General features: G+C 44.3%; 1 long non-coding RNA gene across 1 annotated transcript in view; it reads left to right on the top strand.

Moving 5' to 3' along the window:
• Positions 1-15,999, top strand: part of LOC146856789 (uncharacterized) — a 226,020-nt gene extending 210,021 nt beyond the window's left edge. Inside the window, exon 3 of the long non-coding RNA XR_014979813.1 lies at positions 14,105-15,999. This is a non-coding gene — a long non-coding RNA (uncharacterized LOC146856789). The remainder of the gene's footprint in view (positions 1-14,104) is intronic.
• The last annotated feature ends 284 nt before the right edge of the window (positions 16,000-16,283 follow it).

Raw genomic sequence — 16,283 nt, 5'->3', positions numbered from 1 at the left:
TTGAGGAAAAGTAGGTCGCACACCGCTCGTCACACCAGCAAGTTGCCCCAAAGGACTGTGGGAAATGTAGTGGCGACGGCGGGTACGCCTATGCCACAAAATGTAAATAGAACAGTATGTGTATGCGTTAGCCATCCCTGGACACGTGTTTCGAGGTAGTTGCCTCTCGTCAGCAGGGAGCAGGTCAGTGTAAAGGGGTGCCGTGTGGACTGCCAAATGTAATTAAAAGCAGGTCAAGTACCTCTCCTGGCGCGCAGGTGCAGACTCAAGGCTCGTCAGCCCGTTAGCTTAAGGAAGCCGTTTAAATTGAGGAAAAGTAGGTCGCACACCGCTCGTCACACCAGCAAGTTGCCCCAAAGGACTGTGGGAAATGTAGTGGCGACGGCGGGTACGCCTATGCCACAAAATGTAAATAGAACAGTATGTGTATGCGTTAGCCATCCCTGGACACGTGTTTCGAGGTAGTTGCCTCTCGTCAGCAGGGAGCAGGTCAGTGTAAAGGGGTGCCGTGTGGACTGCCAAATGTAATTAAAAGCAGGTCAAGTACCTCTCATGGCGCGCAGGTGCAGACTCAAGGCTCGTCAGCCCGTTAGCTTAAGGAAGCCGTTTAAATTGAGGAAAAGTAGGTCGCACACCGCCCGTCACACCAGCAAGTTGCCCCAAAGGACTGTGGGAAATGTAGTGGCGACGGCGGGTACGCCTATGCCACAAAATGTAAATAGAACAGTATGTGTATGCGTTAGCCATCCCTGGACACGTGTTTCGAGGTAGTTGCCTCTTGTCAGCAGGGAGCAGGTCAGTGTAAAGGGGTGCCGTGTGGACTGCCAAATGTAATTAAAAGCAGATCAAGTACCTCTCCTGGCGCGCAGGTGCAGACTCAAGGCTCGTCAGCCCGTTAGCTTAAGGAAGCCGTTTAAATTGAGGAAAAGTAGGTCGCACACAACTCGTCACACCAGCAAGTTGCCCCAAAGGACTGTGGGAAATGTAGTGGCGACGGCGGGTACGCCTATGCCACAAAATGTAAATAGAACAGTATGTGTATGCGTTAGCCATCCCTGGACACGTGTTTCGAGGTAGTTGCCTCTCGTCAGCAGGGAGCAGGTCAGTGTAAAGGAGTGCCGTGTGGACTGCCAAATGTAATTAAAAGCAGGTCAAGTACCTCTCCTGGCGCGCAGGTGCAGACTCAAGGCTCGTCAGCCCGTTAGCTTAAGGAAGCTGTTTAAATTGAGGAAAAGTAGGTCGCACACCGCTCGTCACACCAGCAAGTTGCCCCAAAGGACTGTGGGAAATGTAGTGGCGACGGCGGGTACGCCTATGCCACAAAATGTAAATAGAACAGTATGTGTATGCGTTAGCCATCCCTGGACACGTGTTTCGAGGTAGTTGCCTCTCGTCAGCAGGGAGCAGGTCAGTGTAAAGGAGTGCCGTGTGGACTGCCAAATGTAATTAAAAGCAGGTCAAGTACCTCTCCTGGCGCGCAGGTGCAGACTCAAGGCTCGTCAGCCCGTTAGCTTAAGGAAGCTGTTTAAATTGAGGAAAAGTAGGTCGCACACCGCTCGTCACACCAGCAAGTTGCCCCAAAGGACTGTGGGAAATGTAGTGGCGACGGCGGGTACGCCTATGCCACAAAATGTAAATAGAACAGTATGTGTATGCGTTAGCCATCCCTGGACACGTGTTTCGAGGTAGTTGCCTCTCGTCAGCAGGGAGCAGGTCAGTGTAAAGGGGTGCCGTGTGGACTGCCAAATGTAATTAAAAGCAGGTCAAGTACCTCTCCTGGCGCGCAGGTGCAGACTCAAGGCTTGTCAGCCCGTTAGCTTAAGGAAGCCGTTTAAATTGAGGAAAAGTAGGTCGCACACCGCTCGTCACACCAGCAAGTTGCCCCAAAGGACTGTGGGAAATGTAGTGGCGACAGCGGGTACGCCTATGCCACAAAATGTAAATAGAACAGTATGTGTATGCGTTAGCCATCCCTGGACACGTGTTTCGAGGTAGTTGCCTCTCGTCAGCAGGGAGCAGGTCAGTGTAAAGGGGTGCCGTGTGGACTGCCAAATGTAATTAAAAGCAGGTCAAGTACCTCTCCTGGCGCGCAGGTGCAGACTCAAGGCTCGTCAGCCCGTTAGCTTAAGGAAGCCGTTTAAATTGAGGAAAAGTAGGTCGCACACCGCTCGTCACACCAGCAAGTTGCCCCAAAGGACTGTGGGAAATGTAGTGGCGACGGCGGGTACGCCTATGCCACAAAATGTAAATAGAACAGTATGTGTATGCGTTAGCCATCCCTGGACACGTGTTTCGAGGTAGTTGCCTCTCGTCAGCAGGGAGCAGGTCAGTGTAAAGGGGTGCCGTGTGGACTGCCAAATGTAATTAAAAGCAGGTCAAGTACCTCTCCTGGCGCGCAGGTGCAGACTCAAGGCTCGTCAGCCCGTTAGCTTAAGGAAGCCGTTTAAATTGAGGAAAAGTAGGTCGCACACCGCTCGTCACACCAGCAAGTTGCCCCAAAGGACTGTGGGAAATGTAGTGGCGACAGCGGGTACGCCTATGCCACAAAATGTAAATAGAACAGTATGTGTATGCGTTAGCCATCCCTGGACACGTGTTTCGAGGTAGTTGCCTCTCGTCAGCAGGGAGCAGGTCAGTGTAAAGGGGTGCCGTGTGGACTGCCAAATGTAATTAAAAGCAGGTCAAGTACCTCTCCTGGCACGCAGGTGCAGACTCAAGGCTCGTCAGCCCGTTAGCTTAAGGAAGCCGTTTAAATTGAGGAAAAGCAGGTCGCACACCGCTCGTCACACCAGCAAGTTGCCCCAAAGGACTGTGGGAAATGTAGTGGCGACGGCGGGTACGCCTATGCCACAAAATGTAAATAGAACAGTATGTGTATGCGTTAGCCATCCCTGGACACGTGTTTCGAGGTAGTTGCCTCTCGTCAGCAGGGAGCAGGTCAGTGTAAAGGGGTGCCGTGTGGACTGCCAAATGTAATTAAAAGCATGTCAAGTACCTCTCCTGGCGCGCAGGTGCAGACTCAAGGCTCACTCGTACGCCCAGGTTCTCTAACACCGTACTTGAAATTGTAGATCCCGACAAGGGAATATGCAGAGACACCCCAGACATGCTCAACACTTTCCTTGCCTTCTACACCAACTTATATACAACACATAGGACCCAACCATTGGAATTTGTGTCATATTTTGAAAACATAGCGCTGGGAGAAGGTCAGAGGGAGTTCCTCCTGGCGGACTTCGAAGACGAGGAGATACGTACAGCCATTATGCAATTGCAATCTGGCCACGCTCCTGGACCAGACGGCCTACGAGACGAATTTTATAAGGCATATTGCGATATCCTTATCCCGTCCTTAAACAGGTATACGAGGAGGTGCGGGAGACAGGTACACTCCCACCTTCAATGCGGGAAGCACTTCTTATATAGCTTCTCAAGCCGGGCAAACCAGGGGATAGGTGCAATTCTTATCGCCCCCTTTCGCTTATAAACTGCAATGATAAAATTCTGGCCAAACTGTTAGCCAACAGGATTAGCCCTCTGATGATGGCTCTGGTGTTGCCCGGCCAGTCGGGCTTTATACCCTGAAGAGCAATGTCACACAACCTCCGCACCCTATTTGCCCTAATGCAGGACATCGAACCAGACCAGGCAGTGGTGGTGGTCTTTTGAGATGCCACCAAAGCATTTGACTCTCTGGAATGGGACTATCTGGCCAGTGTCCTGCTGAGAATGGGGTCCCCCACTTCCTTGCAAGGATTCAGCTGCTATACACGAACCCACGTGCCAAATTGCTCCTCAACAGTGCATGCTCTCCCAGTTTCCAGATCACGAGGGGAACGAGGCAAGGATGCCCACTCTCCCCTCTCCTATTTGCTCTGGCCATAGAGCCACTTGCAGCCACACTAAGACAACATCACAGAGAGCATGCACTCATATACCCAGAGAGACAAATTCTTATATCACTTTATGCCGATGACCTCACGCTATACCTACGGGACCCCGAGGAAAGCCTGAGTACTGAGGGCATTCCTGCAGTTTGGACGATACTCAGGAATTAACATTAACTGGAGCAAGTTCCAGATCTTTCCCCTAACGGGCAGTGTCAAGAGGTATACCCCGGACTTCCCTCTAGATTGGTGTGACGACGAAATAAAATATCTCTGTATAGTGGTCACCAGAAATAGGGAGCAACATATGAGAGCTAACTATGGCAGGGCGCTGGATACGCTCACAGACTACATAACGCGCTGGATAGCAATGCCACTCTCACTAGCGGGCCGCATAGCTGTGATCAAAATGGTTGCGCTTCCAAAATGACTCTACCTCTTCACATGTATTCCACATGCACCCAGCAAAACCTTCTTCAAAGCCCTCAAATCACAACTCATTCGCTTGACGTGGTGGGGTAAACAACCCAGGCTGCAGTGGGAGGTACTAACCCTACAGTTTGACAAGGGAGCCTTCGAAGTCCTCGACATGGAGCTCTATTTCTGGAGTGCTCAGGCGCACTTTGCTGCCTATTGGATGCACCCACCACCATATATGCCACACCTAGCGCTAGAGCACTGGCCCATCGTTCCCACCCCTTAATCAGCCTATATGAGTGCGCCTACTAACCCCAAAGACACAGACTCAACCACAGTGGAATGCACTAACATAGCGTGGAGGGCCATTGCCAATCGCATGGAAGTGGACACGCTATACTCCCCTCTTCTGCCACTAGCAGGCATCCTGATCACGTGGGAGGTGCGGTGCCAACAAATGCTACGAAAACATGGCATCCAGACTTAGGGAGCACTTTACGAGAAAGGAACCTTCCGCACACAAGAACAGTTTTTCAAAGACTGTCAGCCATCTACTATGGAACTATTCATGTACGTGAGGCTCCGGCTTGACGTTAAATAAGCTGCCCCAGGATTTCCCACTGAGCTCTCCATTTTTGCTCCACTACACGCCCTACTGCAACGTTCCTCCCCCACTCATATAGTGTCCCTGCTTTATCTCACCACTCAAACTAGTCACCGAAACAGGGCCCCCGGAGAGCAGAACAAATAGGAAAAAGAGCTGGGAGCCACTATCACTGATGAACAATGGACCTACTGTTGCCAACAAATGGGGAGAACCTCGGCCAGTAGCAGACTGCGCATAATCCACTTCAAATTCCTCCATCGCTTTTATTACACCCCAGCGCAACTCTGCCGCTTCTGACTCCGAGAGCACGACCAGTGCGATAGATGCGGGAAGGAGGGCGCAGACTATCTCCACCTGGCATGGGAATGCCCCCCAATTCTGGTGTTCTAGTCCGAGGTCACAGAAACTCTCAGCCAGATGACAAGGGAGCATGTCTCCACCTCCCCCCTTACTACACTGTTGGGTTATACTAGGGAATTTAAAGCACCCCTTAGGAAATGTATATCGTTAAGCCTACTGTTAGCTGAATGCAGGGTGGCCTGCTGAAGGGGGAGAGTGCCCAAGTTCAAGAACTGGTTGGGGGACCTAATATATTGCCAGGAACAACTGTCCATATAAGGAGAATTGATGCCGCCAACATCTTGGCCACGAGACATCTGGGTACCATTACAAATATACCTTCAGGAGCGTGCAGCTGAAGAAGGGGACAAGAGCGATACCTTAGGAAACCCGGAGGGAGTGGGGACGGCGGATGGGAGTTAGAAAGTATAGAGAGGGGCCAACTAGCAATGTTTCATAGACAACGCACTATGCCCCCAGCAAAGAGTTTGGATGCGCCACCAACAGCCCTAACGACAAACTCTTACTACAAAAAATGTTAACTGTTGTGTAGGACTTGAAATTTTTTCACAATGCTGTAGCTCGGTCAACCAAGGTAAATGCAATCATCTACTGGTACCTGTAATATCCCTGTTTGTACCTTTCTTCTTAATGTAAAATTGAAAAATAAAGTTAAAAAAAAAACCTGCTACCAGGAGATCACTTTCTCTGGGATAAAATGAATACAAACAGAATGTGCACAGATAAATGTGAATTTATATTTTAGATACATAGAATGGGTTTGGGATGGTTCTTCTTTTAAGTGTCCTGTCCAAGCTGCTCTCCAGACTCAGCCTTTGAGTAGACTGCTGTTTCTCACAGCAGTATAGTCTCCAGCCTGGAGTACTCACAACAGAGGAACAAAGAGGTGCAAGCTTTCTGCACCATGCTGTCATCAGCCACTGAGAAGTGATCACGAAAAAGATAGATGGCAGGTCTGATTTTATGGATCCATTTCACCTTCAATAGCAGAGAATGCAGTCCCACTCCACCATCTACCAAGTGACAATACACAGGTAGACTAATCAGCAGCTTCTCTCATCGAAAGGTCGATTTAATTTTCTAAAGGAACATTGGGCCACATGTATCAAGCAATTATGCGTCCGCAAGCAGGGCGATTTGCAGAATCGGCCCGTTTGCGAACGCAAAAAATGCTTTTCCCATGTATGAAACCCTATTTTGCAATTTGGTAATCTGTTACCAATTCGCAAAATGGTTTTGTGACTAGGTATTTGGAAGGGGCGTGTTTAGGGCATCCCTTCCAAATACCAAATCGTAACGAATGTAGGAATGTTTTGTGACCGTGAATGCGGTCGCAAAACATTCGCATTTTACCACCAACTTCAAGTTGGTGGTAACCCATTCGCAAATGTGAAGGGGTCAACTTTGTAAATGTATGCAAAAAAAAATTTTGCAAGCAGGCAGTGGTACCACGAACCACTGCCTACTCTTAAAAAATGAAAGCAAAACTTTTCATTTTTCTTTTTGTAAAGCAGCCCGTTTCCCTTCAAGGAAAACGGGCTGCTTTACAAAAAAGAATTGTTTTATTTAAAAGCAATCACAGACATGGTGGTCTGCTGACCTCAGCAGGCCACCATCCCTGTGATTTTTGCAATTCCTAATGGGTTGCAAATTGCCAGCTACCTAATTAATATTCATGAGGTGGGTCATTTGCAATTTCCTGATTGCGAATCGCAAGGATTCCCGGTTAGGGAATCGCAAAATGGTTTCTTAATACAGCTGGCCCCTTGTCCCCGCTGTCTCTCTTCTGTGTCTAAGTCTGCTCCCTCCAGTTTAAGGAATGTCAGCAATACACTTTCACTGTCTGAGAAAACTATTTCAGCCACAACTTGTACACAAGCCAGGCCAGAGACATCCAAAACGGATCTTACAGGCCTCCATTCCTCTGAATCACTCATTCTAAGGGTCCTTATGAGATGCAGACCACATACATAAACATGCACAACATACCCTTGGAATATCGGCAATGGGTTCCTTTCGTATCTATGATTGCCCTGCTGTGCTGTCTAAACAATCTTGAATGGGATTAGGTAACGTGGAGTACACATCTAACTGTGTTGACGAGATGCTCTCAGCCAGTGCCAGATAACTAATTGAAACAATATTTTAGCATAGTGATGTTAGAATAGCGAGGGAAGATTAGGAAAATTAAACTTTTCCCAACAAACAATGGTGGCTCCTCCGCTAAGGCAGAAGAGCGTCGCCCACTGCTAGCTGAGCAGTGCAAAATAAAAATAAATTGATAAGAAGAAGTAGTTATTATCATTTTATTTTTCTTTGCGGGACTCTAGCCAGGTCGGGCGGGTGGTGCTGGGCTCGCCCCCAGTCAGAGGGAGCAGGAGTGGTTAGCACTCCCTCCCTAAGTGCGCATGATGAGTTTGTGCCAAGCTTGAGATACTCTAACCTGTGTGTAAAAGGCTGCCCTAGGCTTGGCACACAGCCAGCTCGGGCTTAAAGTGTTAAATATTCTGCATACTCTGACATGTTTAAGCAATCTGCTCTTTACAAAGAGCGCTATGCAATGTTGTTTCTTACTACAGCGTCACACCCTCAGATTGCATGCTTCCTCAGAAAGCAACACCCCACTGTATTCCTAAATCCCTGCATTGCACGAAACATTGACCTTGAATTACTAATCTTGATTGATTCATCTCCTTTCTTTCGAGTGACCCACTCCTTATCTTCGATCCTCTTCATGCCGCCTCTTTACGAGTATAACATTCTCTCAGTCAGGCACATGCCTGACTACCTTAATCTCTGTTAATATATTTCTGCAAATGGATCACACCTCACTTCATAGAACCTTTCCTCCTTTGAAACCCCTATTACTTCAACCTAACAATACCTACACTTTGTCAGCCATTTGCATGAACTCACAAAGTCCCCTCTAAGGATCACACCTTACTCCTAATAATTTAACCAAAGAAACTGTATGGAAAATTGTTTTCCTTGACAGTACATTACTAATACCAAGAACCCACATGGTCCCCTCTAAGGATCACATCTTACTCCTATTAATTTAACCAAAGAAACTGTATGGAATATTGTTTTCCTTGACAGTACATTACTAATACCAATAACCAACAATCACTGAACTAACCACTATCCTCAGTTATCAAGAGCAGCGTACTACTCACTGTAAAGCGTTTCGACTCTTATTGTGGGTTAGTAAGCGCTAGATACATGCAATTAAAGTGCAATACAATATCAATAGACACCTAAGCATACCCTTCAACATTTTGAAAATGTATTGGGGAAGATACTGTTATGATGACTTGTGGAAATTGCAGAAATTACTGTTAGCACAAGCTGAAGCCATTTTGTTTGTGGCATCCATTTTCGTTAGCCATGTGTCATCCATTTGCTTCTACTGTCTTCACTGTTGCCTGCTTTTCTATTCTGCTTGAGTCATCAACTGTAGTTAACTCCTTCAGTACTGTGCCAGAGCACTGCGCATGCTCAGAAAGGCCTGTAGCTGCTAGAATGCAACTGTTTTAGAATGTAACTGTCAGGCTATTCCAACTGACATAAGCAGTAATATCTCCCCTCCCACCTTGTTGACCAAGCAATTTCTGTATGCCCATGTTCGTCAATAACTATTCCTGTATATGCCTGTACCTCCTCTTTGAGTCTCCATGCTTACTCAGCTGTAAACTGGGTATATAAGGCCCATGTCCTCTGTATTCTATGGACTACCTCCTACAGAGGCCTGAGGGTATTCTATTGACGTAGTCCTACTCATGAGAGATTAATAAACTTGGTTTTTGATATTCCAGCTTCCATGCCAATCTCTTCTTTGTTGGTTTAAGAACCTGTGGACAGATAAGGGCGAACCCCTGCACTGGTGGGGCCCCTAAAAAGGCTCATTTCCACAAATTGGCATCCATCGTGGGGCTCATCGGAGACGCGGCCATCCAAGGGAGTGGTCTTGACGGAAGACAGGAATCTACTGAGGAGGTACCCTGCACGAGGAGACCCTTTGTCTTTGCAGACCAACGTGTTTTCCGGTTTTCCCGATCTGACCCTCCAGGTGCTGGCCGGTCCTGACTGAGATCTCCCTTGTTGTAAATTTTTTCAGTGACCATTAGGTCAACCCAAAGCTTGGCAGGTCGAGGTTGGAGACTTTGGTTTGGTAAGGTCGCTTAAGCGACACTCTTGTTTTGGATTTGCTTGGCCAAGATTCTGGTTTTGTTTGATTTGATTATTGCAATAAACAAAGGCAGGTAATGAGGAGATGTTTTGTCTCTAATTTTCAAATATTTGGGATAAGTATTCTATTTGGGATAAGTACCACTTTAGTTATAAAATTATATTTACTATAATATTTTTGGCATGCCTGCTCCTAGCACACTTCATAGAAAGTGTTGCTGTCTTTGAAGTACCAATATGGATCTAGAAAGTAGTCAGCCAGCTCCCCTGGAGGGGACACCTAATAGGTTTATGTATAGTAAATATGGTATTTTTTCCATAATGTATAGTACACTGTGGAACAAATATATGTAAAAGGATCCTGATCTACGCACTTAGTAAAATTCATAAGTGGTGACACGGAGTGCTTTTGAGTGCTCCGCCAGGCCAATTGGTAATTCGGCATATCTTGGAAAAGGTCTGGGGCTAGAGCCTGTCTTCTTGAATATGGAACAGTCTTTGGGCTGTTTACTTGTCTTGGTGCAGTCTCTGGGCTGCTTTTGAGAGCTCTTTTGCTTGTAAATATGACTTACAAATGGTTTGGTCTGAGTACAGTCTGTGGGCTGCCTCTTGTTTTTGTCCTGGTGTTGATTTGTGGTTTGATTGTGTGTTTGAGTGTCTATGAGGTTTGTGGACTGACACCGGTAGTAATGCTTGTGAAGTACTTGTTTGAGTGAGTAGCAACTGTGCTCTTTGTGTAAGAATGGCTTACCTCAGCAATCTGTGTTGTGTGTTATGAGTGTGTGGCCCGTTCTTGAAAATGTTTAGGATGAGCTCAATTTGCTTTTTTGTCGTCATTATGTTCTGCAGATGCCATTGGAAGAATTATACTTTAACAGTTGACATTATAAGGGGCCCTATGCCATTAATTGTCAGACAGGATTTATCAGTCCTAGAACACGATGCCTTCTCTCCTGAAAAATGTAGAAGCTAACGCCTGTCGGTCATAAAACACAGCTAAATAAATAACATAGGCTTTACCTAGGCACAGGCTACAAATAAACGCAGTGGCAACTAGGTTTTAAGTTAGTACAAAATGGCATAAAAACACGTGCATTAAAGACAACTAATTTTGAAAGTTACAAATACAGCTTCATTATTGTGGATAAAAGAAAAAGGATAAAAGTAAGGACTTTCTTTCTTGTTGCTTTCCTAAGAAGCATATCTGTGGATCTGATGGTAAATAATTATTGCTTTTTAAAAGACAAAGTGAAACAAACTTTCTATGTTTCAGTAAAGCTTCTGTGCTTAGTTTCAAAAGAAGTTTTGTAAGTTTTTATAAATAAATGCATTTAAAGACAGAAGGAAAGGAATGAGGCTTGGTTTTCATATGTAGAAAAAACGAAAGGGTTAGTGATCATTAAAAAAAAAATGACTACATACATTTTTTTTAAAAAGTCATTGCACTAAAATCGTTTTTGCATTATTATGATCTTTATAATGTCTAATAACACTACTGACCAAATTCAATTATATTTCTCAATGTAGAAAATTACCCTGTGCAAAGTGTGCATTCAGATTTCAATGTTTAAATGGTTAAATATATTGTTCATCAAAATTAAAAAGGTGAATATTAGTTTCTCTAGCAATGACAATATTACTGTATCTTAGTGACAAACTTAAAATATGATTTATAGTATGGCCTAATGGCTGCAGTCTCAAATGCAATTAAAAGTTATACTAAAAGAGTAGCTCTAGAGACGTGTGAATTACATCGCACGCCTTAATGCAGAATAGTTCTTGGCGTATTAGGGCATTCTGAAAACTAAAATTTTGAGCCAGCTTTTAGGTGCTAGAAAAGCGCAGTGCACAAGAATAAAAAAAAAAATAAGACAGCAAAAGTTACATCCTACCTTTAAAATATCACCACCGGAGTCAGCCCCTCAGTCATGCTTCTCGAGAGTTACTTTGAGCTGTGATGGCCACATGGGGATAGCCTTGCTCAGACAGGGGACAACAGGTTTAAGGGTCAGAGGCTAAGTTCTGTATTTAGAACTGACCAGCACTACTTAAAGCAAAATGTCCATGCAGGGAGTTTTGGAGCATTTTTTTTATCTGAGGTTAGCCACTATGACAGTGTGTGATTTCTACTTTTAGGGGCCTACATTACACTATGAAAGCATCACAACGTTTCCTGATGTGTACATGAACATATATAATTGTGTAAATGCAAGTTGTACATTTAGTCTATAGCCCTTTTAGTATTAATACAAATAAATAAATAAACAGGGCTGCATTTGATTGAACGGGGAACATATTCATTTTCAGCAGATTTGCTTCTATTTTGGTCTACAGCAAAGAACACGTGTTAAGCAAATGCACACTTCAGTGCCACTTGTTCTAAATAGGAAAAACATAGATATAATACCTGCTTGTAATGTTGAAGAGTAGTTTAACAAATTAATTCCTTTGTATTAATTAAATTTCCTGATTCTAACAGTGTAGGATAAAACACTACAGGTAATGTAAACTTTGCTCTAATGATGTCGGAGGCTATAATGTGCCTAGGAAAATTAGGGTCAAATTAATTCTCAATTCATGTTAATATTTAGGATATCGTCATTAGTAATTTAACTGCCTTTAAGAAATGGAAGAATTTACTTAGTTGTTTCAATGATCTTATGGCCTTGATTAAGCCTTTCTGGAACAAGATTGGACACCACAGATCTGTTTTAAGTAACATTAGCTAAAGAAAAAATTGCATATTCTGTTAGGAGCAGATGGGGATATCACTGTTTTCTTGAGAAATAATACAAGTGTAGGAGATATGCAGGGTGGGATTTATCCTATTGAATAACATTATCAAGGGGTAGCAGCGTCTGTGGGCCATTACCAGTTCCTGACACAGAAAGCAGCTCTGCCATGTATACAGAATAATCGTTTTTAAATTAAAATTGTTGTGCCAGATAAAAAGGCCATGAAATTAAGCTTGCATTCATGCGCCATCATGTTAAAACAGAACAATAGCGAAAATAATTGGTAGTTGGTTATTGGATTAATGTTTTCTAGTTAGCTCAATGTGCTTGTACACCAACATTTACAAAGTGGTACAGTCCAATAGTATTGGACATGGCCTCTTTGGTGTGTTTTCTCCTAGTTATCTATCTCCAACAAGTCTGTCCGTGCCCATCTGCCAAAAATGGGTCAATATTGTCGACAGGAGGTCACCTGCTTAGGTTACCTACTGTCGAGGGGGTAGGAGACTAGGTCCTGGGGAAATTAAGGGTATGCAAAATTAAGTAACACATTGTCCATTTTCTTGGTTTATGTGCCTATTATGTGTATTATTGTGAGCTATTCTGCGTGGAAAGTACGCAGGGCAGCTTGTTGTTGTGTTCTATCTCTCTCTCTCTCGCCTGTCTAAGCTATCTAGGAACGGCCATGAGACAATCGGTTGGGCTCGCTTTAGTCATTCATTTCACATGACGCTGTGAATGTTTTTTAATAAATAGAGACAAAGCACCTCACCAGTGCAAGTCAAATTGGCTATTAAGTAATACTATTTGAACAAATTGTTAGAATTAACAAAATGAATAAATACATACGCCATGTTACTGCCCCTCCTGTCTGTAAACTGATGTAATATGGAATTAGATAAGAATGAAAGGATGGGTAGAATAGACTGATGTTCCCTTATTTGACCTTTAAGGGGAACTATATGTGGGTAGTTTTTGTTCCAAAATTCCCAGGTGGCAACACCATTATTGTTGATGTTATTACAGCACTACATAAGTCGCAGAGGCATCATGAGCCCTTTATCAGTTAGTCCGTGTAATTGAGCTGACAGCCCTTATTAGAGCTGGCGAATAGGTTTTTCCCCTCAATAAAATGTTACATAGTGCAGATCTTGAAAGGTAGTATACACATGGTTCACAATGCCAGGGAAAATGCCTGTGTGGTCCTTAGCAAACATTTTGAAGAAAAATATAGCCTTATAGCAGTGTGTTTGCCACAACAAGTTCTGCTGGAGAGATGTATGTACTTACTATGTTAGGATTCATTTGTCAGTTATTCATGAAATACAGATCTCTGTTACGTTCACAGTTTTAGGGTTTCCTGTTACACCTATAACATGAGAGCATGGTAATAAGCGAAGCATATAGTTGTTCTTACGTAAGGAAAATAATTCTAGAAGTGTCCACAGTCCTGTACAGTAGTGAAAAAATCACAAGTAGAAGAAGTGTTGTGAACTATATGATTTATGGAACACAAGCTTGCTAACACAAGAAACACCAAAAAATAGCTGTTTTGAAATTGCTTTTTATTTTAGGTTCCTCAGATGAATAATATAGAAATACACTAATGTAAGGGTTCAGGGTATGTTTAGTAAATGAATACAGACTTTCCCGGCTGCTTGGTATTGGGAGAGAAAAATTAAGTTTACCCTTGCCAATTCACTAAAAGTTTGTTGTATACTCACTAATAGGTCCATAAGGGTAACGTTACACTTTAGGACCGGATTATCGCCATATGAAGTAGTCTTTGGATGCCCAGTTAATGTGTAGGGCGTCCCGAGACCTAGGCACTTTTTTCTGAGATTGAATACCCTCTTTTGATTGATTATTTGTATGCCTTGTCTAAAGATCTCCGTTCTGTTCACCAACAGATATCGGCTGCCTTACAACAGTTGCCAGAGGGGCCCAGACATCAGATCCAGCCTGGGGAGTCAGCGCCAGTCCAGCTTGGAGCCGAGGTGAAGGGAAGAAGTGTGTACCCCTACCACTGTCTTGGGTGAAAGACAGGGTCACAAATCAGGACGGAATGCTGGTTCCTTGCTTTGTTCCTTTTTTCCTGATGCCCAGCTGAGAGAGGCATAGACCGACGAGGACGGCAAGGCGGCTTTGCTTGAGGTGACCCCCTCTGAAACAAGGGTTGCTTCGGATCTGAGCATCAGGCCTCTGAGTTCCAGTCCCCAACTGACAGGGAGCCTGCACCTTTGTTTGTTGATCAAGAGGTGCCTGGGCACACTAGGTACAATCTGCGTCCCCGACGAAAGAGCAGTGCGCCAGCAGAGCAATACAGGAGTTAGGAAAGGACTTGAGTTCAAGGTACAGGTGCTGTGCCTTTGGTGCCTGTTAGATTAGAGTGAAGAATCTTGGTGCACTGCCTGAGACACTGGACAGGATCGTTGAGGGTATTTGCCCTGGAGGGTGATTGCCCTATCCTGAAAGAAAGTATTTTCCCTTAAGCCTGGGCTGTGATTGTTTTTCTGGGTTGCAAGTTGTGCAGCTCCACCGTGGGAGAAGTGAACACTTGTTGAGCGATAAGAGCCTGCCTGTGAGGCTCAGACGGACACAGGGAGAAGACTCCCCTCTGGCTGGTTGTACAGCGGCTTCAATTCCCCAAGTTCTTTATTTGTTAGCAATGTACCCTTTTGGTCGTTCCATTTTTGAGGAGGAGCAGCCCTTTGCGACTCCTAGTCCTAATTTCCATGGCCCCGTTTGGTCCTTCTGGTCCCCCAACACAAAGATTGTTTTTGTGACAATATGTGTATTTGCTTTAATATTTGCATTTAGAATACTGTTTTTTCCTGAAAAAAAATAATTTGTGCACACTTTGATAAATACTACTCCGCCCCCCTCGATCATATCATTGGTACTCTAGGCCTCATGAAGAAGAACACCAGAAGGTCTATCAACAAAATGTTTTTATTTAGACATTGTATCAGACATGTGTTGTTTGTTGGCTATTTTGAAACTGAATAAGATAGTCACTGACATACATTGGAGCCCTGAAACTTGGAATTGGACTGGGTGGTTTTGGGATTTACTTTCTGCTTGGGGTTGGAAAATATTGACAGTTCTGTTTATGATAATAGCCATTATTTTCTCCTGCTATCTGTGTGTTCATTATGGCCCAATGCTCTGTTCCCTTTGTGCTCCTACCTATACCTTATATATAAGCGCTTAACGAAATGTTTAAAATGTAAATGCCCGACTTGTAACTGATCAAGAGATTAGTCAACTGATGTTAGTGAATATAGGAGATAACTTTCATGTTTCCTCTATTGCATAGCGAATGTCTTCAGCTAATGCTAAAAGGGTCATCTGTGGAAATTGCAGAAATTACCGTTAGCATAAGCTGAAGCAATTTTGTTTGTGGCATCCATTTTCGTTAGCCATGTGTTATCCATGTGCTTCTACCGTCTTCACTGCTGCCTGCTTTTCTATTCTGCTTGAGTCATCAACTATAGTTAACTCCTTCAGTACTGAGCCAGACCACTGCGCATGCTCAGAAAGGCCTGCAGCTGCTAGAATGCACGTGTTTTAGAATGGAACTGTCAGTCTATTCCAACTGACATAAGCAGTAATATCTCCCCTCCCTCTTTGTTGACCAAGCAATTTCTGTATGCCCATGTTAGTCAATAACTATTCCTGTATACGCCTGTACCTCCTCTTTGAGTCTCCATGCTTACTCAGCTGTAAACTGGGTATCTAAGGCCCATGGCCTCTGTATTCTATGGACTACCTCCTACAGTGGCCTGAGGGTATTTTATTGACATAGTCCCACTCATGAGAGATTAATAAACTCGTTATTTGATATTCCAGCTTCCGTGCCAATCTCTTCTTTGTTGGTTAAAGAACCTGTGGACAGATAAGGGTGAACCCCTGCACCGATGGGCCCCTAAAAAGGCTAATTTCCACAGACTTTGTGTTACTCTAAAATGGATGTACCTGCAGACATCTGTGGGAGATGTAGACCTTTACAGTATGATTGTGTGTCCATGTTGGAGTGTGAAAGTAGCAAACGGCGGATGATTGCTTACTGAGTCAGAATGTTAATGC

The sequence above is a fragment of the Triturus cristatus genome, chromosome 3_2 (assembly GCF_964204655.1).
Source record: "Triturus cristatus chromosome 3_2, aTriCri1.1, whole genome shotgun sequence".
Classification (NCBI taxonomy): Eukaryota; Metazoa; Chordata; class Amphibia; order Caudata; family Salamandridae; genus Triturus; species Triturus cristatus.
The sequence above is the reverse complement of the archived record's forward strand: the minus strand, read 5'-3'. Positions and strand labels throughout refer to the sequence as shown.